Raw genomic sequence first — 23,477 nt, forward strand, 5'->3', positions numbered from 1 at the left:
AAGAAGCATCTAGTCATTATTCAGTTTACATATAGGTGTTAGAAGAGATGTTAGATACCTTACTATGATTTACAAACTATTATTATACTATTATGCTGTTGCATTATGGTGAGATGTGTTACATTATGATATAATGAATATATGTTATGCCTAACATCTTAATAGTTTTAAGCATGCCCACTACTTAGAATGCCCAAGTTTCACCAATCTTTGAATAATAGAATTAACAGCAAAATTTATCAAAAATTTAGCTTCAGTTTAATGCAGGATGTGGACAAAAATTGCTGGAGCTACAAAGCACCAGAAAAGAATACACACCAGTGGCTTGTCTTAAAAGAATATTAAAACTTTTAATATTCATTTAAGTAGAACATTTTTTCCTGATATTAATGCTCAGTACTAGCAATGTTTTAGGGTACTGTATTTTACCCTGATGAACATATATATTAAGGATTAATTTTAAGGAAGATATTAACGTAATATTTACTGCTATTTTAAAACTGAAGTTGAGACACAGCAGAATGGAGAAGGATGGGGGCATGTTTCCAAGATGTAAAATGATCTTAGCAGGACAGATTTTGAGTGGTAATTTTATGACATAATTTTAAGACACAACTTTTTATCTTCAAGAACATTTCCACAGACTCCTGCAGCGTCTGTGCCCTTTACAGGATGCGAGGAGAAGGCAGACAGAAGCTGTTGTAGGTTCTCTCAGTGTATGACAAATGGTCATATCAGGGACAGTGCAACTACAAAACAGTAGAGGGCTGATAAGGGAACTAATGCAGCTGTAAAACTGGGAATATTTTAAGGTAAAAATCAACCACTACCTTAACACGCACTGATGAACTGCTTATGTGATTAGAATGTCAGACGATACAGCGATACAGGCAAATTTTCCACCCTATTTCCTGAGGTTATGTATTCATTCCTGCACTAAAAAGGTGAGCCCCAATGCCAGAATAAGCGTTGGAATCATTATAAGGGCACTGACACATACCTTTGTAAACCAAAATGGCATGTTTATATACTACTAAATGAAATGAGTGTTTGCCCTTGCATTTTGAAACAGCTGTTTAAAAAGGGATATTAATTGTTATAAACACAAACAAAAGAGTTGATTCTTTTAAAAGGTATGATTGAAAGGAAGCAGAGAACAGTGTTTTGTCAAACAATTTTCATGTATATTTCTATATCATATTTAACAAAATTAAATTAAGTGTCAAAAAGGTGCCAGGCAAATCCCACACAGAACTAAAATAAAATACTCAATGATCCATTTTTTACTCTATGATACTCTTTGGAAGAAAATGCATCTAATTTTGACCAATTATGTTTGTATCTGATTTCTAATGCACAGAAGTCAATGGAGAGATATAAATACTGTCCTCCTCCAAGCATAATTTTATCAGAGAGGTGCACACTGAAGAAGCAGGAGAGATGTTTAAGTTGAAGCATAATATTGGTAGAAGAACAAAGCTGGCTGTGAAAATACTTGGGGTGGAAATTAGAAGACTGTTTTAAAGCCAAAATAAAGCAAGTTCTCGCCATACAACTTAGAGGGGCAAACAACCCAACCAGTAAATTCAAGAGGAAGATTACAGGATGATGACACGATTGCCTGCTGAAACAGGAATTATCTCCAGTTTCATGTTCTCACAAATATCACACAAGAATATGACACCAGAGTCGCAAGTGGAACGACCTCACAAAAGCTAACCTTTACATTTAATTCAAACTAAAGGAACCTTTTTAAAATTCAGTAAGCTCAAGGAGGAAATATTTTGGGGGCAGGGACATAGTCCATACTACTCTATGTACCAAGTAAGCTAGATTCAGACAAAAATTTCACTACCAGAACTAAACCATGAGTATGCTGACATACTTCTCTGAAGAAAAACAAAGCAAATGAACAAACAAAAGGAAACGGGCACTGAATGCATATCATCTCCAAGATCCCAAAAGGTTAATGGGACCTGGCCTATGCTGAACTTATTTCTGAATATGCAATAGCATGCAATCGATATACAATGATGTCCTAGACTGCAACTAGAACCTGCACAACTACTTGCTGGAAATCTGCCTGACATGTAACAGCCTTACATCAAAGCTGTGAATAAAATTACTCAGGAGGCATTAGGAGCTCCGTTTACTGCTCATGGAAGAGCCCCAAGCTAGAACAGCAAAAATAACCTCTCCAAGCATTTATGCTGCTGCAGGGCCTGAGGTCAAGCACAGAAGGACTAACATATAAACCTTAGGTAGTATTTAGCAGACAAGCATCTATTTTTCAGTAGAGCATGGAGCAGAAATCTTGGCTATAATTTGGAGTTTTTCTCCCATGCAGTAATACTATCTGCCTTCCTATTAGCAATCAACTCCCCCCTTTAGTCCACCAGCTCCTGTGGATGCAATCACTACAGAGAATATTCACCTTCACCCCTTAGAGAAAAGTCCAACTCAATACAATTTTACCATAGTACTCAGAGGTCATCTTACTTCTCCATAAACAAAACGTGATTTTAAGGAAAAAAAAAAAAAAAAAAGGCATAATGGGGATGAAAGTTATAGCAGTGATTAGAGGCTTGCTTATAGACTTTAACAAAGGTCTCCAATGTCTCCAGGCATTCAAGGTTTTCCTTATACCATGTGTGAACTATACTAAACAGATAAGGTGAGAAAATAAAAAGGTAAAATGTTCTCGTTAGTCATTTTTTTCTGAACTTCTGAAATCTTCACATCATTCTATTTATTCCCATACATATCCCCAGCTTCCCAAGTGCTTTGATTTAATTTGGTCAAGTCTTCATCCATTCTTATTTTATCCAGTCGATTTAATGTTTCTTATAGAAAAGATTTTGGCCTAGACTACTCAGTTTGTACAACTTTCCTCAGAACTTTTTTTGTCTGTTTTCTTTTTCTATTCTTGCTTTGAAGTTGCTGGTTCAAGTCCAGTATGGAGAAGAAAAAAATCCACAGGAGATTATTCCGATTTCTGTCCTGATCTGCCAGTCTATCCCAGTGTAACCAGCACTGCTGTTTCTCTTTCAGTCTGCTGGAAGATCCTCCTATGAAATTTAGCAATATCACAGTGTTTCTTCTTAATAACCAGATTTCCACATACAGCTATAAATCACTGGTTACACCACATTTTGAAAATATTCCACTTGGAGACTCGCCATATTAGGTCTACTTGACTAGATTTGCAAGACTGATGAGCATTAGTTTGTGTGAACTACCAGCTGAAGCTCATTTTCAAACAGAGCTAATCAGAAATTATTATTGAACCCAAGAGTGAAGAAACCAGCTCTGTAACTGGGGTACTCACTAGGGTTGCAAACAACCCCCAGTCAGTTCAAATTCATAACAAACAGTTCAACTGCATGATTTTGTGTCCTATATAGGTTATTCTTCAATGGAGATTTCTTTCTCCTTTATTTTTCCTCATTAACCAACCCCTTCCCCCAAAAAAAACCAAACCTCACCCAACCAACCCTTCCCATCATGCAGTCAGAAGAATTATTACATGAGGGGAAAACTATTCCCCAGACAGTTTATCACAGAATAAAAACAGCATCACAGTGCAGCCTGTTGATACGTGGGCCCTTGAACAGATGACCTGAAGTGGTACTACCTCTCAAGAAATGCTTTTGCAGCTTCTCCTGCACTAGCTAGTAATAGGGGCTAATATGATTGTCAGAGGACATTAAAGCAGCTGTTGAATTAGATGAATGTACAGGGCAACTTACCATAAGTGACATTTGTTTTATTAGCCACAAAAAAAAAATATTTGTGTCATTAACACGTGATCCATGAGTCTATAATACCGCCTTGGGAAAATACTAAAATCTCAGACCTCCAAATAACAAAATAAGCCCTTGGAATTAAAAGCCTCAAAAGATCAGGCAAGAGCTGAAGGAAGCCTAACAGCAAAGAGCTTTTATTCTTTAGCACTTCTCCTCCAGCACACCTTCAGTCTCAATTTAATTCTAAAAACTTGTTCCCCCCACCCCACCCCCATTCCCTGTCTGATTCTTTTATAAGCTGAAAATTAGGCTTTCCAGATCTGCACAAAAATGTACTTTGAATGAGGAAGGGAAAAAAACAAACCTCACAATGCTTTTCCATCAAATGCTTCATCAGAAATGCATACTCACGAGCTCTTCTCAGGAAATTCAGAATAGAAGAAGGTGGAAGAGGCTTATCAAATCATGAAACATAGATGTGCACATCTGGCCTGTTGGGCATCAAGACTTCCATGTACCATAAAGAGACAGTACAAGACAATTTAAATGGAAACTGGAATTAGCTCTCCAGTGCAGGTATGGAGAGATGCAGCTGACCTCTTCAAGACGGTGGAAGAGAGAAGGCAAGATGGGAAAAGAACTCAGCTGCCTAAAGGTCATCATCTAGTGCTGTATAAGACACCCACACAGAGCTGGCAGTAACTACGGAACCTGCAGGAGGACTCATCCCTTCCAGGACAGCTGCTTGTGGCCAGGAGAGATATGGCACAGAACTCAAAGGGACACTAACCATCTAGGTTTAGTCAACTGAATCCCCAACATGAGGTCTACCTCAGGATGGATTGGATAGTCCTCTGGTCCCCACTGGCCATTATAGGCTGCCTATCCACAGACTGCAATCAGAGCTTGTCACCTAGCTGACTAGCAAATGGACAGACACCTAAATGTGGTTTAATTTTGATCTCAGATTGACTCTCACCCCTTCCTTACTGTAGGCTTCATTTAATCAAACCACCATATCACCAAACGGTCTACAGAACCTGTTACCTAACTTTTTAAATATGCGATCTTAAATAAAAAGATATAGATGAAAACGGCCAAACTAGTCACCCTATGAAAGTATCAGGGAAGAAATGTCCACCCCTCTGGAAAGCAATACAAAAACTACTGCCTATTTATCTGGTGCTAAAATTTCACCTGAAGTACGCGTCTGTATGCTAATCACTCACTGCCCTTAAGACAGTTGTATAAATAACTTCATCTTGCTTTCCTAGGTATCATAATTATGCGTGCCTTCCTGTACAATAACGGTCACTGGCTGCTGCTGCTCTGATTCCATCTCTGCTAATTTTGATCTCCTCTTAGCATTATTCCAATCAAGTTCTAATAACATCTTTGTTTCACACCACATTCAATGTATCTCACTTGCAACTGTCCACAGATGTAAGCACATATGTATTTTGCATATACTATAGTGATAGTTTCCAGTGAACAGGAAAATTGCTCAGCAGAAACTGAAAAACAAAACAGGAGACTATTTACTGAAAGGAAGAGCAGTAATTTGAAGCAATTAGGCCATATTTTGCGCTTGAGAAGAGAGTCATCAGCATACAGATACTACATATACCTCTTTAAACTTGAGGAAAATAAATAGAAAAGCATAAGACATAGATCTATGGAGAAATAAATATAGTCCTAACTGTAGCACCCTTGAAATTATTAAAAGCAAGAGATTTGAAGGGGGATAGAGGGAGTAAAAAAATCAGCATCAGGGATATCAGCACCATGAATTATTTTTATGGTTATAGACAACAGACGTATTTTTCAATGTACAAGATCTTTCAGTAGAGCCAAGGGAGCTCAGGTATGTTTGGGTATTAAGAGTGATATGCAAGGTGGTATCACTGAGTAGAGGGGACACAAACCTGCTAGTTCTATGCTCTCGCCCTTAATCTGCCTGGTTCCCACTGCATTCACCATGACTGAGTCCAACATAAATAGTTTCACAAGGTCAAAAATGAATGGAAAAAAACCTCATCAGTAATACCAAGGAGCCAGTTAGGGCCAGAGGAGAGGAATGAATCATCTTTCGTTACTCTTGAGGAAATGGGATATTATAATTAATGGGAAAAAATGCATCTATTTCATGCATATAACATGAATGCTAAGGGAACCAAGACATTTTTGACAAATTGGACATCGCACACAACATACTTATTAATTCATAAATTAAAAATACATTCTGTTACCCTATCAAAGGAAACTTTGCTCATTTTTGTCTCTCTCAGCAATCTTTTTTTTTTTCCTTTTTCTTTTTTACCACCAAGCTGTAAAACAAAAAAAGCTCACATTTTTGAAGGCAAATCATAAAGGACTTCACATCCATCTTGAACCATCATGCCTCTATGCATATCAGATTGAGTTGAAATTTCTAATTGAAATGATTTTTCATGAGTTAAACTATAAAGGAGAAATAAGTGATACATTTAAATTATTTATTCACCTTATTTATAATTAATTAGGTTTTTCTCTGTGCACAGTCAGGCTATACTAGAGCGTTTGATTTTTAAAACCTTCTCTATCATCAGGCAACAATGGATGACTGCTTTTCTCATGTCACTCTTGTTTTAGTTTGCTCTAGAGATTCAGACAACTCCCATTCACATCTTGGTCGACTTTAATGTATTAACCCTCTCAAATCACAAACGACAGCTAGAACCTTTTCAGTGAGAGGCGTTAGGCAGAGTTATATGCCAGACTGCACGCGTACAAGCTGCTCTAGGTGTAGAGGTGAGGAGGGCAAAGTTGGGATCAGTCCCAGTTAAACGTAAGTCTTTCCTCCTTCTCGCCATTGAAGGACAAGAGGGGAAGTTTGTTGCCAGAACACTTCTCATTTTGAGCAAGGCGAGCAATTTCTTTTCTTCACCTGAAGAGCAAGAATAAAGGAAAGAGGGGGAACTGCTTACAGAAAGCATGGGAGGCAGGAACTTCTGAAGGAAAGTAGGAAAGATAAGGTCCTCCAGAGCGTTCTTCTCCCAAGACGGTGCTCTGGGGGTGACTCCATCCCACGCTGCAGGCGATGCGGGGAGCAGCAGAACTTCCCCATGTGGCGCAGACCAGCCCAGGCAGGCAGCACTGGGAGCTGCTCCTCACAGCTGTACCAAGCCACCCTCAGCACAGCCCGAGCACTAGGTACCACGCTTGCTGTCCTACCGCGTTTGTCCTAGCTGGAAGGAAATAGGGAGAAGGGGATTTTTGGCACACTGGTGGCGAGAGAACAACTGGCAGGAGGGGGAATTTAATCCCAGGAGAGCCATCTTGGGGGCAAAAAAAAAAAAAGGTTAAGAATTTTTTAAGGTTTCCAGTTTTACCTTTTGCCCCCAGTTAAAAAGATTAGCTTTAAAATTCTAAGAAAAAAAAAAAAAGAATATTTTTACACTTAAAAACAAGAGTTCATGTTTTTAAGATTTGTTCCCTGGTCTCAAGGGTCCGAAACATCCCCTCTTTTTAAACAAAGGCTGACAGGCATCTGTAATCACAGTGCTCTACACACAGGTGGGCCTTTTCAAGGAAAAGAAAAAGTGTTAAGTTGCACAATAAAATCCAAGGCAGCTTAAAAAGGTTTTTTGGTAAGAGACAAATAAAAGGTGCTGCACTCAAGGAAAAAGAGAAATATTAAAAAAAAAAAAACCACCAAAACACACAAAAAACCCACCAAGAAACTTAGGACGGGATAATTTTCACAGATCTATTATTTTTAAAGAAGGGCCTAGAAATTGTTAAACCTCATTTTCTCCCAAGGTGTCTAGTAATAGTGCAACAAAAGCTGCATTTCTCCTGTATAAATCACTAAACTCACATTCTGAGGTTTCAAGAAAGTGGCAAATACTGCGAAGCTGGTAAGATCTCAGCATGCAGTAACTCCGTAGTTTTCATATAGAGATACTTTAAGATTTTCTAACACTTATAATACCATGCCTAAATGTTACAATTCACTTAAAACCAATAAGACTCTAAAACCAATAAGACTTTAATGTGAAGAATAATGGAAAGGTGTATTAAAATCTGCACCACTGAACTGGGGGGAAGTCAGGATTTTATGTGAACCATTAAAAAACAATAACAAAGATAGCCATGTCTTATAGAAGCTAGAGAAGAGTACATCTCAAGAAATACCAAGTTTTACAAAACAACACGAGGAGCTCCAGCTATAGCAAAGAGAGGAGGAGCCGGAAGGGGCAGCAAAGTTGCACAGCTCCAACAGTGCCCACTGGGCTGGCGCCTGCTATTTCCCTCTTCGCACCAGGAGGTGAACCGTGCATGCTACTGCTCTGAGGAAATAAGCCTACCAGTCACGTAGGACCGACGCAAAATTAACGCATGGGGTGTGAAGGAAGGAGCAATACCCTCTGCTGCAAGCACGCGGTGAAGGGGTAGGCTCTCCCGGCCAGCGAACGTGACTGTGGTGCACAGAAGGATGGTTGCACGGCTGCAAGGAAGGAGAGGGGAGGATTGAGCTTCTTGATCCTAAATCAGCTGAGCAGAGGGGAAAGCGGCAGCATCCCTGTGCACTCCCAGCTCGAGGCAGACTGCAGGCAGGTATCCCAGTGTAGCTGGAAGGTGTCCTTTGCAGCACCAGACAGCACGCTGAGCTCTGGAGGACAGAGCTTTACATGGGAAGCGTGAAAAACAGGGTTCAGTTTGGGGGGGGGCTCAGCTTCACATTTGCCCAGAGGGACCCTGGCAGTGCAAATCCAGCAAACAGTCACGATAACCTGAGCAATCCCTATGCCATGCCTCTGATCCCCTCAAATGACTCTCTGTCCCATGATAAATTCACTCCTTTTTCATCTGCTGGATTCAAGCATTAGCTATCCACTCACACCACTTCTGCGTTGGCTCCACGAGACCACACGTCCCCAGTTCTCACTCCGCCACGTCTGACATCATTCGCCCAAGACAGCCATGGTCCCGGGACCCGAGCTAATATGAAGTGTTTCACAGCAAACCTCCTGCAGCTTCCTCTCTCGCTGCCTGCCCCACTCCTCACCACAGCTCACCAGCACATCGGAGCTCATACAGGTGCCCTCCACGGGAACTCAGAGCTCCCCAGCACCAGGGATCACTGGGTCCTCATGAGGTTCGAAGCCCTGACTGTTGCTGCCCACAAAGGCTCACTGCACCATTATGCACAGAAAAACAAAGAAAAAAATATTACAAACCTCACCCCTCCCCAAAACACAGAGCAAGAGAAACTCAGCTATATACCTACCATCATCACCTTTTTAATATAGCTCCCAAACACAGCCTGTGAGTAGAGCAAATCAGCCGAGTGTCAGGGTGCTAAAGGTCAGCAGGCAAACCAAATATAAAAATCGAAGGACAATGAAAACAGATCACTTCAGATTTGAGGGGCCCATCTTTCCTCCACAGCATATGTTTTACTGTCACAGCTAGCTCAGAATTTTCAGCAACCATGAAAATGTGAGGAACACAACTCTGTAGGACACAACTAAATCTGAACCCTAGGTGAGTGATATGCCTTACTGCCATACCTGAAATGCAAGAACAATTCAACTCTTCTAAAAAAATAAATTCTTTTCAGCCCTTCTATGCAAAGATGCTATATTGCACTGTTTATTTCTAATGTGAAAGTTATATAGAATTGCATGCAGTTCTTCCTCCCCTTAGGGGGGCTCTATTTCACCTTTTGATATAATCTTGTTTGATGTTTCCCTCACCACATTAGAAATGTTTTCAAAGCAGACAATCTCCTATTGAATCTTCCTCCTAAAATAAAGGCTTATTACAGTTGATGCTTTATGTAGGTCAAGAATAGTTTTACAGATCCTCGTGTAAATAAGGCTTGAAGCAAACAACCCGTAGGGATTCCCATGCCCTCAGGTACTACAATGTTTTAATTCGGTTGGCTACACAAACCCTACCTTTCCAAAAACAATTTTTGTTTTTCTTTGTTAGAAGCACAAACTTTCTTGTTCCATGGCCTAAGGGCTTCTTTTGTTTGTTTGCTTAGTTAAAAAGCTGTGGTTTTGGCAGTCTGCCTGGTGATGGTGTACAGTGCTGGAGGAATTTCAAGTGCTCTCCTATCATTCGCAGGTATTTTTGTTGTCACAGATTTAGAGTTTGATTCTGAACCCCTCGTTCTGCCAGCAGCTGCAGGAGCCACCCTGAAACACTGAAGAGCTCCCCTTGATGGAGGAGAAGACCTATGCTTCCCTCTCTCACAGTGACTCCCTGGCAAGTAGCCCTATATAGTGTATTAAGGTTTTTTATTGACTTGTATGTGATACGTGTAATCCTGTTGGTTACAAGGGGACAACTCAAGGTAATCAGCCACTTATGTTTCGCCTGCATTTAAAAAAAAGGAAAGGATAGAGGGCAGGATGGAAAAAAAGGAAAAGAAGAAACTGTCTTGTGATACTGATACCTGACTTCAACTTATACCACATTACACTTCTCAGCTTTTAAAAGACACTTTCAAGCAGAAATAGACTAACACCATGCAACTGAATAGTCGTAAATACTTGGAGACCCCCTGTCCAAACTGGTGGAAACATGTTTGAAACTCAGAAAGCACCCATGCAAAACGTGCATTAACTGCTGGGGCAAGACAAAGTAGTGTCCAACACTAACACTAGCCCAGTGGATTGCTGTTGCAATCCTGCTGAATTTTGAGGAATGATGAAACAGATAATAGCACTAATTAATAGAACAGTGTAAATCATACCAGAAAAAAAACTTACATCTTGCATAACAGAGTTAGCAATTATTTCACCTAAAGAGTTGACTTTTTAAAAGACTTGAAGATGATGATGTGGAATTGAGTCACTGTGTTGTAACATTGGCCTCAGAGACAAATCTCCCATTCAAAAAAAAATAAGAGAACTTTCCTTGGGTAAGGGGAGAAGGGGCAGGGGTGGAAGTCAATGTCCTTTTTGTCAGAAGAGAAAGGCTTAACAGCATCGTTAGCCTTTTTTGTTTATGGAACAAAATTTGCAGAACACAGTCCAGTGCTGTTATGAAGTGAAAGCACCTGTAGAAAGGAAGGGATGGCTCCCTCATGTCTGGATGCCTTCACTAGAGAAGTTTAGAGGAAAAAGCCTTTTTGTTTGTTTGTGGTTTGTTTGTTTGTTTTAATTAGATCATACAGTTGACCTGCAGTCCAAATAGATACAGATGGGACCACAACTAGCAGTTTTTAAGTCTTCTCACTGATTCTTAAGTGCTGAAAAAAGGTGATCATACTAGCTCAAATTCTATGGTTATAAGGCAAGGGAGAGGAAAGCGTCAGGGGAAGTCACGAAGGAAATCCATTCCCCAAGACAAGTCAGTATCTCTTCAGATCCTTCCCCCCAAGTATATTCAAAATATCACAACACTCCAATCAGTCCTTTTCCTTACTTCTAATTAAGAGCTCAAATCTCCATTGTTTTAAAGCCCAACAACAACATTTAAAGCAAATCAGTGAAGTTCCATTGGAGAGATGACGTATTTACAAGCACCTATGGTACAATCACACAGGTGACACCTTAGGCTTCCTCAAATGCCCAATCTGGTCAAGAGCCAGACTACTTGGTGAAAAGAGGTATTTTTTTTATCACCAGGGGCAACTTTCCACTTGCCCTGCTGTTTAGGAGGCACCCACAAAGGCACACAACCTACAGGCTGGGTGAAGACCACAAATAAGGACGCAAAGCAGTGACTTTCTGTCACACAGTAACAACTTCAGGTTATTAAGAGTCATTCTTAGAAAGAATTAATTGGTAGCATATTACAGGCTCCAGAAAAATCATCCGTCTGTCATCCACGCTGTCATTTTGACATGATACTGCCTGTACAAATCACATAACATACATTTAAAATATTCAACTATTTAGATGTATAAACCAGCCTGTTCTTCCACTGATAAATACATTTAGCTCATCAACGTTTACAGGAGCTCTGGGCAACATAATTAGGTGGTTGGACTCAATGATCTTAAAGGTCTTTTCCAACCTAAATGATTCTGTGATTCTATATATAATCTGGATTAGCCAACAGAAGAGCTGCTGTGAATCAAAAGTACAGTTTAGTTTTACCCCATCTTCCTCTTCTCTCTGCAGCCATCTACTTATACCATTTTGCCACATTTTGAGACTGGGAAGCTGCAAAGAATTTTAACTGGTACAAACTTAAGCGTATTTTGCTTTTTTTTTTTTTAAAGTATAACATCATCAGCAATTTAGAAAGAGATATCATTTTGTTAAAAGGATATGAATACTTCAAATCATTTTTCCCAAGTCTACCAAAATACTTGTCAGAAACAAGCATCACACACAGGAACATGCCACCAGAGACAGCGCATACTTTTGAAATGTTCACATTAAAACACAAGCATATGTAAAAAATGTGCAGAATGATTCAGATATGTCCATTTTAATACCAAGCAGATGAAAAGTTGGAAGAAGACGTTGCATGTAAGCAATAGCACAGAGTTTTGCTGTTGGTAGCCACAGCTGCCGTGTCCCATCTAGCTGGGAGCAGTCCCACTGTGGTTTGCATCTCAGAACAGCAGCAAGCAGCCAGCCAGTGCAGCCCGCCTCCTCCTTCACTGCAGCACCAGCCTGTGTGCTGGGGCTGGATCATCACCAACTAACCTGGTAACCCCAGTCAGACCGGTCAGCCAGCCAGCGGGCATCAGAGCAACTGCTCCCATGACTCCCACTTCCCAGAACTGGTAAGCAGGTCAGTTCTACAATTGCTACTTAGGTGACAAGTACGTGGGTGCAAGTCATATTGGGTTTGTAGGTCAAAATTGATGACAGAATCATACAGCTGTATTTGCAGAGAAGGACAGAGTTAAGGACCCAAAACAACAGTACTGTCTCAATCTGTTAAGGCTGGTGAACCATCACCTCTCACCCTCTAGATGCTGAGACATCTCATGGCTTCAAGTTTATGATGGAGCCTTTCTAATTCTAAAGACTATTTTTGCCCATTTCTACCAATATATAAACAAAGTTTTCATCTTGTTTGCTTTTTAGCTTATGCAGTAGCCTCGAATTCCACATGAGTGTCCCCTAACTTTGTCTTCAAGGCTATTTTTCTCCAGGGAAGAGAGGAGACATCAAAAGAAAGGGAGTGCAAGGAAAGCAGAGAAGAAAAATAGTTCTTTTGATAAAGAACAGAACTCATGAGAACTGTGTTTTAAAGAATAAAATTTAGTTTTATCGGAAATGTATATGTCCTGAAACTAAAACTTGAAGTATAATAACTGTCAGCTCAATTATAATTGTTTACAACAGCTGACAAGCAAGCAAAATTGATAAAATTGCCCAGCCCTTGCATACAGTGTAGAGCACCTCAAGACTTCCATGCAAATAAATAAAAACTGAGGATTAACCTTTTTTTTTTTTTAGAGAAAACATTCCAGCAAGAAATAGATTCAGAAATCTATTTGAAAATATTGATTTCTCCTCTACTCTGTCACAGCATTTGTCTGCTTAAGTAGTGCATCCAGATATTTTATACTCTGAAAACAGCTTTTCCCTCCTTTATTTCCCCATGTTAAAAATGTTTTGCTTGACTTGGCAAACTGGACATGATCAGATTTGGTACTCATTTTCCATATCCCAAAGTCTTCTACCTTTTCAATTAAATAAACTGTGGAGCTATGTTATGATGTATCAGAGGCTACTGTGCTCATAAGCTGTTGCTACTGAATTAATGATATTAAACACACATACACATTATCTGCACAGGTGATAAGTCAGAAAGGGGGTAAATCTTAGTACCAAACAGTGTTTCTGTGCAAAGGAAGATCTAGCTTCTGTAAAGGGTTTATAAACCTGAATAAATGGCACTGGCTTCAGACTTGACAGACCACCAAGTGCAAGTCAACCATGAATTCTCTCATTGTCAAATTTAATAGAATCTCAGCAATTGAAGAATCCTCATTCTGTGTTGCAAACATGCAAAGTCACAGCCTGCTGCTCATTTCTTAATTATGTAAAAACCTATTTAATGCTTATGCTCAGTATGCCATTTTCATCTGACTAAAACTTTTAGGAAGTATTCTTAAAATGGAAGGAGATAGTTCTCAGTCAGGAATTAACAACTGGAGGCTTTATTTTGCACACACCAAAGAAAAATTTTCTAATTAAATCAAAAGAAAAAGTGCCAGAAATTGTCCAAATTAGTTTCCTTTCTCTCTTTTTATTTTAAAGGCCAGTTCTGTGAACATTTTTGTTTAATCAAAAAGAATTGGATAGATCCTTTCTTCCACCCTCACTTCTAGTCACATACTCCCATATTGTGCTCAGTATAGGCGGATTCTGAAACAAAGCCATTTGTCTTAAAGTAATCAAGGAACAAGACTTCACTAGAACTTAATTTTTCCCTAACTGGTTTAACAAAAAACAACAAGCAGCACACAGAAAAATACTTGTAAGCAATCTATAGAAAAACCACAAGAAATCTTAATCAACTTTTATAATGGAAAAGGCTAGTTCACCAAGTTGAGAAAGTTTAAGGGTTAAAAAAGGAATCTGAGTCTTGGTATGTCATTTAATCTTTGGCTACTACTCACAGCTCTCTCCATTGCCAGCCTGAATATCACACACAAGTAATAGCTTAATATTCCATGTTAGTATTCAGTCTAAATACTATGGAAGGGATTTTTTTCCTAATATATGTTTCTACTAAATCTTATAACAACAATACAGGTTACCCAGCACTAGAAACATGCTGTGCCTCATTATGCATTTTAACTCTCTCTTCTTCTTTTCTCATTTGATGCACAGAGAAAAAATATCATGCAGAGGCTTATTCTTTTTTAGATGTACTATACAAAACTACAGCATTTTTACAGAGCTACGATGCCATAAAATATTTATAAGGACAAACAAAAACAGTATAGCTCTTTGTAAAACCATTTACTACCATCAGCTTTCTCCAACTCCTACAGAAGTTGACTGAAAGAATCCAGTGAGTTCAACAGGACTGAGACCAAACTAAGACGACAGGTGCTGAACATGCTCAAATTTGGAGTAAGCAGCACAGCAACGCATCCTCCTTGTACTTTCTTCTCAAAGATCCTTACAGTCTAAGAAAATATGTCTAAACAGCAGGGGCACAGTGAAGAGGGAACAATCTTCCTGTACACTAGCAAGAGTTTTTCCATAGTATCAGCATTTCCTTTGGTTCATCTGGTAGTGCCTGAAAAGAATAATGATTTAATTTTTGTACAGGACACTTTCAGAAACCTCAGGCTAAGCGAAGTATGTCAGAACTAAGCAACCCTGTGTGGAAGTTGCTAAAAGGTAACAAACACCACTACTGTTAAAAAGAAGGGTGGAAGGGAATCCATCCGGGTGACAGCAGGCATTTTAGATTACAGTATTGTCCAGAAACTTCTCATCTATGAATATTGCTGCATTTTCATTCAAAGACAAGTTTTGAGCTGAGTGTACAGATATGTCAGAAAACGTGGCTACTCATAAAGCTCAAGATGAAGTGTCACTGCATTTCAATGTGCTCTTTTGTTATTAGAAGGAGGGAAATGATGACAAAAGAAATAGAAATAGCATCCATGTTTCAGAATGAGAAGATGGGAAAAGGAGGAGTAAGCAAAATAAATCTCTTCAGCACCTCCTACAAGGAACAGGAAACATGAACAGCCCAGGTTTCTGTCTTTCCTTAGGTCAATGTAGTACCACTCAATTTTTTCTACCCCTGTATTCAAGAACAGAGGGGTTGCAAGATTGGGGCAGGACAACTGATGCCTCCCAAAGTTAGGAATAAGGAGCTGAAGCTGGCTGGATTTTGCAGCCATATAGGAAGGCTAGACCAACGGTATAACAGCTCTGTAGTGTTCTCTTCACCCCAAGAAATGTCCCTGTCCTTCGCTAGCACAGAGATCAATGCCCACATGTTCCCTTTTCTCACCCACAGGAATGCAGGCCAAGATCCCGCCGTGGGAGGAGCAGAGCAGGTCCTGCTTGGCCTCTGACAAGCAATCCTGGCTTTTTATTCTTTTCTTGGACCTCACAAAATATTCTCTGACATTCTTGGAAAAATGGCTTCTTTCCTCCTGCTCTTGTGTTTCTGGTCTTCCACAGAAGAGGAAGGTTACATGGGTATGTCCACCAGACCGAGCTAAGTCACATCCATCTTAGCTAAACCCAGCACACCTCTCCAACTTGATCAGGAGACAGTTCACTACAGCAGAAGTGACAGCCTGTCCTGGGACACATGAGGATTTTGAGAATAACCTGGACTACTATCTGTGTCTTCTGGCAGTGCACTGGTTTTGAACAGCAAGGAAATGGTGCAGGAGGGACAGGAAGCAACGTAACAGTTAAAATCTTGTTTCTGTTTTTTTTCCTCCAACTATGAACCTGCTCTCTTTTTGAAGATATCTCTGAGAAACTGTGGCATAACAACATTGACAGATGGGGGAATGGAGTGAGAAGGAGAGGAGCTGTAGAGTTGAACAAAACAAAACAAAGCCGTATTTGGAATAAGCCAAACAAAGCCAATATGGAGTAGGCCAACATCCTGTTGCTTACTCCATATTCTCTACTCCTATTTCCTTTTCTTCTTCCTGGGTATACAGGAGTTCCAATGAGAAGACTGTAGAGCAATCAGAAGTTTAAACAAAGATCTTCTGTGAAACTGAGGGCATTTCAACACAAAGGAAGGTAAGGACAGAGCAAGTGGCAGTACCTGTAGGACATGGTAGAGAACTTCAGTAGGACAACCAAGGAGAGATCCTATATGGAGAATGTAGAGAAGTGCTATGAACGAAGGCTTCAAAGGCTTGTATTCAGCAAAATAAATGGAAATGGAAAGAAAGCATCATCATTCATGACCCAGCAGTGAGGTGGAAGTTGCTAAGAGTTCAGCACATATGATATGAGAAAGGCTCTTCCAAACATCCTAGATACAGAATAGAGCTCTTACTGATTGAAAATACATCAGAGGAAAAAAGGACACGAGGTCTATAAGCAACTGATAAGAGGATGTTAGAGCTGACTTTTTTGCTGGCCCAGCATAAGTGAGACCAGGTGCAAACATGTGCGTGTCCTGCTGTTGAGCAAGGGCTTCCACTCCCTGCCCTGACAGTAAAGAGAAGGGACTGCATGAGTATTTCTTTCTACATCTTTACAGAAGGTTAGCCAGGGTACCTGCGAGGAGACAACCAGTAGGTTTTTACGTCCAAATCTACTGCAGAGCAACAACAATAAAACGTAACAGCAAAGATATTACCATCCCATTAAATTTAGGCAGTATGGGGAGGGGGAGAGGAGACATAATTATAACTCTGTAATCGCAAACTTGAAAAAAAATCTGGGAATAGTGAATACAGAAAAAAACCCACCCAAATTCACTTTACTGTCTCATAGCAAAACCCCCACTCTGTACCTACCGGTTTCAGGCTGGAGGTAGATTTCTCTTCCCAGCTGCAGAGTGGGAGGCACCACTGCCCCAGGCTGAGCTGCAGCCCTTCCTCAGATACAGGCACTCAGCTTCCCAGCTCAGGCGTGGTCACTCAGGATGACACCATCCTCCCACTAACATAATGCATTCCTCAGCAGCTGCCTGCATGGCACCCAAGCAGCCTTTAAAACAGAATGTGTAGAGGGAGAAGGGAACAGGGTTTTTTTCCTTTGAAAAAGGAGGGTGCAACTACCAGCCAATTAATTCTGGTTATATGGGTGGTGGGGGGACACAAATTTGAGACTTTCCTTATAAGCATCTCAGGAAAAAAACCACAGTTGCCAATTGTCTGTGGGTCACCGAGCAGTATCATCTTTGATGTCCACAATGATACTGAATTTCATTTCCCCAACCCTCAAATATGAAATATTGTATTCTACTTGCCTTCTGGGGAAGCACAGTAATTTTTTTTTCCCCTCTCTCAAATCCACTGCCTGCTGTGACTCCTTAAATATCTATTCAGCCTTTCTCTTTCTCCCTTAATTTTTACAGGATGCAGACTAGGCAATCTCTATGACTATTAAAAAATGTATTTATTTCTTTAATAAAGCCCACAATTCTCCCCTTCATTCCCCTTCTACCTGTGCAAAACCTAAATATCAAGTTGGTTTCAAGGGAAAAACAAATGTTTACTTGACAGGGAGAGGGAAGATGAAAAAGCAGCTCTAGCACCGAATCTGTTGTATCCCATCAGGTCTTTAATCCGTCCCACTACCAATGTATTTTTCAGTAATGTGCATGCCTAGGTGGGAAAAGCAAGGTAAAGAAAGCAAATTCTGAGCATCAGTAGTAATTTGCAGGTGGTTTCAATAGAAGCAGGGTCAAATACTCCCGGGTTTAAGACAGCAACACCCACGTTCTATGATTCTTAATTTTTAACACATGAGTTTGTTATCCAGTTTACCAGAAGGGCACCTTTGAAAAAAAAAAAGCGACTTTCCCTTGATGACTACCTGCCAGCTAATTATTAGTGTGCTTCCAAGTGCCTTTTTAAGTTTGCTTATCCTCTCATTTCCAAGTAAGGCAGCAGTGAAATTCCTTAGAAACAGAATATGACATCATAAGAAGGTTTTGCAGAAGCTCTGCCTGTATGTCCATTTATATTAGTCTCATCATCCATAACAAGTGTTTAAAAAACAACTGTGATGCATAATGCATTGTGTCATGATGCATAATAATTAAAACCCCTCCCCCGGCTCCTGAGATTTAAAATCTTTCCAAGTAAGCATTTCAGCGTAAAGGCTTTGACAAAAACGCCATTTAGGGACTTTCAAATTTACAGCTATGCAATTTGTCATCATTTATATTAGCAAGAAGGTTTAAAATAAAAACAACAACGAAAGGAAGATAACACAATGCAATTCTGCACTTGATGAATCTCCTGTTGACTAAAAATCCCTATGCCTGGCAGTCAAAAAAGTTATTAACCTGCCAAATTACAGATAGAATTGGTGTATTTTTTCCCCCCAGAATTCTTTAAGCAGAAGAATGTGGAGTATCCCATGTTCCAGTATTAGCAAAGGTTACTTGCCTTTGGAATATTGATTAGCACAACCCTTTTGGGAATTATTTCACTTTTCCAAAGCAAATTAAAGATCTGAAAAGCAATTCTCAACTTAACTTCAAATGCAGTTATTTAAAAATGGATGTTTAATGCAATTACTGCCTGGCACAGAGAGCACGGCTTTCCAGAGGCAGCCAGAGGAATTCACAGTTAATGCTGAAATCAGATTATCTTGAAAGAGCTCCCTTGATCCAGGGAAGAAAAAATAAAATTGATACCTGGAAGCTTATTTCTCACCTGAATAGCACATATTTCCTTCTAAACCATGAACTGTATTACAGTTAGATGCGCACATATTCTAGTTTGGGTTTTCTGAGGTTTTTCAGACTAAACTACACAGGGACAATTTATTTACTTGCATCCCTATGACTCATTCTTCATTCACCTCCAAGGTTTCCAAAGTGCCTGCTGAACAATGCTAATACTGCTTAAAATAAGCATTTCTGCGGGTTGTTTTCTTTAGTAATGATTCACTCAACATTAAATTAATTTGTTTTTCTTTTGGACTTCCATATAGCAACCACCAGGAGTATACATGTCATGTTCCTGAGCACAATTATACTAACAACTTTTGAGGAAGAACACCCTCTTTATTAACTAGTGAGGAACCAGCACCCGTACAAGCCAAGTAAATTTCCCTGACATCATATCTGAAAACACATAGCAAAGCAGGGATTTGAGCTTAGGTCTTCTAAGCTCTAATGCCTAGCCACCTAACACTGTTCTTCCACCTAGTTACAGAGCCATTAGTATCAAATACAGTTTCAAAATCAATGCAGAAATATTTCCACTGAAACTTTATGTCAACTGCTACTCAGTTTTAAAACACCGATACATACTTCTGCTAAAATAAGGATTTGATAATGCTAGTAATACACATTTCAGAGGTAATTATTTTAGTCACATTTTTTCCTATTTCAGGTTCTAAAAATGTACCAGTTTTAAATCTTTACCAGATAGCATAAGTGATAATGAGCTGTAAATCCACAGAACCAAAATGTTGCTGGGAGCACTACTTACGACTTGTCAATCAGTATGTCTAAAAGTATATCAGTAGTCTATAAAGTGGTGGGTTTTTTCTTCAGTCACGTAAATTAGACCACAGACTATGAACACAAAATTGCAAAATCCTATATGCCTTCTTTTTTAATAGTTCTATGAAATGGTCATATAATAACTTTTTTGTTTATTAACCAAATGTGATGACTTAATGATGACTTTTTTCTTTTCTGAAGAGAAGGGCAGGCTAGCAAATGTGAGACGTTATTTAATACTATATTATGTGGTGTTTCATATTCCAATCAATTTCTTAATGAATTAGGCAACTGTGTAATGGCAAATGCAATTGTTAACCAAACCCAAAAGCAAGGAGCTACAGTCAAGAATAAGCATTTCCTTGCTAAGTGTACTAGAATATTTAGGACTTTTCTGTAAGACCACAGTGCACAAAATCAAGTACCTCTATTAATGTTTATTACTTAGGAAGATCTCAAGAGGCTAGAATGCCGCCTCAATCTTATTTCCTGGGTTCTGGAGCACCACAGCTTTCTATGACATGGAACAAACCGTGTATTGCCCATTCCAGGCAGAAGGAATTTTGGCTTATGACAGGTCAGCAGTGAAAATTCACACACAAAGAGGACTTGAAAAGCATTTCCAGCTGCATTTATTGCTCAGGGAAAAAAAGAAGTATATCTAGAGAGGCCTCTTTCCAGAAGCATGAACACATGTCCTTCAGGTGTTAATATTTGCCATAGCATCATCCAGAAAGGAGTCTTGATTTTGCCACAGTACTTAGAGTTCATTAATTGCGGTTATAACATTCTTCTCCTGGAATAAATCCCCAAAGATCACCTACATGCGTAAAAAAAAGCATACACTAGATCACCACCAACTGCTCATAGCCAACACATACAAAGCAACTGTGTTATGCCCGAATGGCTACAATGGAGGACAGGCCTAACAGACTCTTTTAGGAGCCAATTCCTCATGTGGTTTAGGTCAAATTGTGCAGGGTTTGAGGGCTAATGCAGCCACTTTTAATCCGATACAATAAACTGGCTAGGGTCTCATAAATGAGAGGATTAAAATGGTTTGGGTACAGTGACAAGGAAAAATAATTCAAGTAAGAGGTACATTTTCACTATTTACTAATGCATTGCTGTTGACGTGCCTTGTCCCTTGAGAACTTCAGTTGTGAAAGGACATGTTTTCTCATGTGTAATTTGCACATTATGATCATGTATCACAGCACAACCACTTAAACACCACTTTGCTAGGACCTTCACATTTGTTATAGTCTGTCATGATCAAAAAAGTCATTCATGTTAACGGTTTTATAGAAGTACGTATGTTCATTTTGCAATTGCATGACAGACTTTGTTTTTGAGGTTTTACAAAATTATTTTTCTATGATATTTTCTCAAAGAAGTTTATTTGCTAGAGTTGCCGGTAAAACATAACTGGTTCCAGATGTAGGATTTCTGGTTGATAAAATTAAAACACTTCAATTCTCTTTTCTGTGGAAATTTCATTGATCTGATCTGTGATCTCTTTCTTTGCCAGAAAGCATTTTTCTGAATATTCTTTCTAACTGTTCTCCCACATACACACCCCAAGCTGATGAAAGCACAGGCAGAACTTGAAAGAAATATTGACTTTGTAGAAGCACATTTATTTTCATTAAGTCAGTTTTTCCAAGAGGGAATAAAAGTAAGTCACTCCAGGTGTTTGAATCCAAGTTTCTTTCTGGAAGAGCTAAAGTAAAATTTCTTATTCAATTTTAGTCATCTCTGAGGATGGATCATCCCTGAATATTTACATTTCTGGTGTGACTGGGGAAGGACAGAAAGGGGAACAGTAGGAGAAAAATAAGTTAAAACAGAGATTAATTGCTGTCCTAAATTTCAAACCAATTTGTTGAGACTGACAAGTGCCATGAGATGCCACCAGAGACAGCCCTGGGCAGGAGAGGGGAGGACAGCAGGAAGAAGTAGACTTTCCTCCTGAGGTGAGAGCTAGTACTGCACTAGCTGTTGTTAATGCAAGATTAAAAGGCAAAAGCCAGGAAAATTTAAGTTTCTGTGCCCTCCAGCCAAGAAAATCTTCCACACATGGGTGGTCCAGAGTTTAAGTGCATACAGTAGCTAAATACTTGTGATTCACTAATTCCACTTTGAAAATATAGCATATGGGTTATCCAGTGTTTTTTGGTTTTTTTCCCCCCTCTCCCCAGACAATCTTATTTCTGCTCCGTTTAGTTGTTGTTTCTAGGCATTACTAATTGTCATTCATGGCAAATGTAGTCAGCTGCTTATGGACCCAAATCCAATGATTAGCTGCAGGATATTTTTTTTTTTTTTAAGAAAATATCCAGGTTTGTGCCAGAGGACCATTTTCTCATTCTAATACCCTCCTGTCCCTCTCTCTTTCCTGAGATATACAGAGAATAGTTATTGCAAACAGCAGGGAACTGACACACCTGCAAGGTACAGGAGATTTTCAGAGAGTAAGACTGGACAGGGCTCTAACTGCGTGTACTTCTTCCAGACTACACATTCACAGGAGCTGGGCAACGCCTGAAGCTGCACCTTATACAAGCCATACTTGCAACCAAAAACAAGACAAGGAGGGGGTTGATAATATTTTCCTAAGCATGCCATGTGCCTCACTGTCCAAGACACAAATGGTAATTTCGGGGGGGGGGGGGGGGGGGGGAGTTTTTAGCAGTCAGTGATGCAAACTAGATACACAGGCAGACTGTCTAGTGGGATAAGGGTACCAAGAAGAAAACTTGGGGTGATGGTCTCCCCAGTGTTCAGGCTTCAAGTCTCATAAGAGGGAAGGGTTTGCCCCAGCTTGTGGACCTGTTCTTTCTCTTCTCCCTGCTTCCAGGTGCAACTGTGTGTGGCCCTGACCACCCTACCACAACTCTAGCAGCTATGAAGAACAACCCGATTTGAAGCAACTGAGCTGATATTAACTTTAAATCAGCACACTCAACTGTAATCAAACAAACCAGCCAACCCCAAATACACTGAGAAAGTGCGAAGGTCAGGGAGAGAAGGGGAGAGAGCGAGAGAGAAAGCTTTACATCCATTAAAACCAGTCAAGGAAGCGTGACTATTTCCCAGAAAGGACAACATGCGCATTAGGCATAACACCAGTGGTCTGACAAATTGGCTATTACTAAGGGTTGTTTCAGCATATGCCTGTAACAAAGAATATGGAAACCTTCAATGCCGAGTTTAAAAAGGAAGAGAAAGTTCATCAAATTTCCATGCAAGACTTAGGAGACTTTAACTGAGGTCAGAACTACATGTCATCCCATGTGCCCTCCCCCCCGAAAACAGACCCTCTTCAGAATCCCTCTTTATATGTTTGTACCTACATGAAGGTGGGAAGCCAGACTAAGTACAGTCCAGATACATTTGAAGCAGAGCTCAATATATTTAGGAAGAGGTTATATGCCTAAAATAGCAACAGCTCATCTTGTGGACCTGGGAGGTGTCATCCTATCCACCGTTACCAGTTTTTATCTGAAGACATCACAGGAAAACATTACTTAAGCAGGTGATGCCAGTAGCAAAGAAGGGTGTTGTATTTCTGTATACAATAGGTTTGGAGAGGTTGCCCCTTCCTTCTTAGCTTAGGTTTGCTTCTCCAAT

The sequence above is a fragment of the Mycteria americana genome, chromosome 1 (assembly GCF_035582795.1).
Source record: "Mycteria americana isolate JAX WOST 10 ecotype Jacksonville Zoo and Gardens chromosome 1, USCA_MyAme_1.0, whole genome shotgun sequence".
Taxonomy (NCBI): Eukaryota; Metazoa; Chordata; class Aves; order Ciconiiformes; family Ciconiidae; genus Mycteria; species Mycteria americana.